Below are 2,463 nucleotides of genomic sequence, written 5' to 3'. Positions count from 1 at the left end.
CTTACGTGGAGAGCAAATGTTTTGAGAATGATGAGGGTAACAAATGTACAAATGTGCTTTATACAATTGATGTATGTATGGATTGTATGAACACCCAATAAAATGATAAAAAAAAGAGATTTCTAAAATAAAAAGAACTCAAGAAAAATAAAATAAATAAATAAATAAATATGCTTTGGTGTATACACACAATGAACTATTATGCAACATTAAAGAATGTGTCTGGTTGGACTTCCTTGAGAAGCCAAATGAGCGATTCTTATATGTGTACTTATATATATAGAGAGAGATGTATATTAAGAAAATGGCTTACACAGTGGTAGAAGTTAAGTATAGTTCAGTTTGAGTCTGTAGGCTAGATGTAAACCAGAGGTTTTTCCTAACTCATGTACCTGTGGACGGTGGTGAATACCATGCAGGATGACACAGTAGGAGGGCTACAGGTGAGTAGAGGCAGAGTTAAATCAATCTGATGCCTGTAGTCTGTTGATGGCTCCTGGGATCAGCAGGCCATAGAACAGGAGATTGATGAACCAGAATCCAGATCCAGTAGAGCGTGAAGCGACAAGAGTGCTCAGCTCTGCTCTGGATATTTCTCTTATATAAAAGGTCACACCTCCAAAGAGGTCGTGAGTTGAGTTGAGTTGAATTGAGTGCCAAGGAGTTGGAGATCAACGATGCCCCTGAAGTACAACGACAAGTCAAAAAGTATTGCTGCCAGGGCCCCGTTCATACATGGCAGGGTAAAATTTATTCGAAACAAAACCTGTTAAAACATGTGTCTGCAATCAGTGTATAGTTATCCTTCTTAATAATATCCTTCTTAATCTCATTAAGGTGTCCTCAAAAAAGTATATTCTTTGTGCCATGCGAAGAAATGATTTCTGTCAGTGTTAATATAATTTTTTTAACTAAACTCAAGTATATATCATTCCAAGTCATTGAAACTTTGCAACAAATTTACAGGAATTCTTCCCAACTTAAGACAACAGTTTTGAAGTTTGATCAAACATTTTTAGAAGATAGAGGAAGACCTTAACAATGAATCAAGAGAGAGAAGATCACCAGACTCAAAAAATGAAAAAAAAAAACTAGTTGATTTCTAGAAACTATTGGTAGATAATTGTAAAATCGCCATTTATAGAATAGTTAATACAGCTGAGATCACCAATGTTTCAGCACTTTCTAATTTAAGTGAAAATCTTGGCCCTAGCTACCCTTCAGTTTCAGAAAATTGATGCCAAAAATTAGCTCGCTGAAAAGGCTTGTTTTTCTCACTCTTTTTTAGCAAAATTGATAGACTTTGGATTTACCCCAATGCTGCCGCGATCAGGGTCCGATCAAACAGTGGCTTCTGCGGGGATCTATTGGGCTCATTAAATTCTAGGCAGAAATGTCAGTTCAGAACTTTGTTACAGGACTACCAAGACATAATGTTGAAAGATTTTCTAAAAGGACACAGGACAATAATGAAAGCTTATTTTGAAGAAGTTTTAAAAAAATAAAAAGTTGTATTAGAGAGAAAAATGCCAGGATTTCAGCTGAGGATTTTTTTTTTTTTTACCAATCAGGACAATGCACCTGATCAACTTTTGATCAGTCATCATTTTATTCACAAAACTTGAAGAACATATAAAGGAACATGACTTGAGTCGTAAGAGGATACCAATACTGTAACTATGAAGCAATGTTAATGGAATTTTCTCCTCGTTAGGTGTTAGGTCAGTTCTAAATCATGTTGGTGCTGATGGCCGGTGCCCTCACGTTGATTCAAGTGACTTCCGTACGACAGAAAGAAACACTGCCCAGGCCGGTAGTGTCCTCACAATTGTTCTTGGCCTGAGTTCATTGTTGTAGCCGCTGTATCAGTCTATCTTGTCAAAGGCCTTCACCTTTGCAGGGCCTCTCTTCTTTAACAAGGATACTCTCTCTGGGACTGGTCTTACCTGACAAAATGTCCGAAGCATGTGAGACAAAATCTCACCGGCCATTCTTGCTTATAAGAATTATTCTGGTTGCAGTTCTTCCAGTACAGATTAATTTGTTATTTTGGCAGCCTATGCTATTTTCAATATTTTTCATGAGCACCATCATTCTATAATCATCACCATCACCATAAAGTTTTCACTGGTCAATTTTTAAAGAAGTAGATTCCCTGTTCTTTCTTCTTATATTGTTTTAGTCTGAATGCTCCCAAAACCTGTGCACTACGAGTAACCCTGCTGGTATTTGAAATATCTATTTCATAGCTTCCACTGTCCAAGCAATATGCAAGCTACTATCATATCACAAACTGGCAGATAGGTGGTGAAATAATAATCCTAAAAAAGCAGAAAAATTTCTAAAAGTCATGAAAAAGAATATAAAATGTATACTTAAATTTGTTATTACTAATAGTATATACTTTATTAAACCTTTCAGTGAAAGATTATTTTAAGTATAGCATAAGCTTCTTAGAAAATG

This window comes from Echinops telfairi, unplaced genomic scaffold (assembly GCF_000313985.2).
Source record: "Echinops telfairi isolate 266 unplaced genomic scaffold, ASM31398v2 ScPeMD7_18;HRSCAF=68, whole genome shotgun sequence".
In the NCBI taxonomy this organism is placed as follows: Eukaryota; Metazoa; Chordata; class Mammalia; order Afrosoricida; family Tenrecidae; genus Echinops; species Echinops telfairi.
This window is presented reverse-complemented; position numbering follows the sequence as displayed.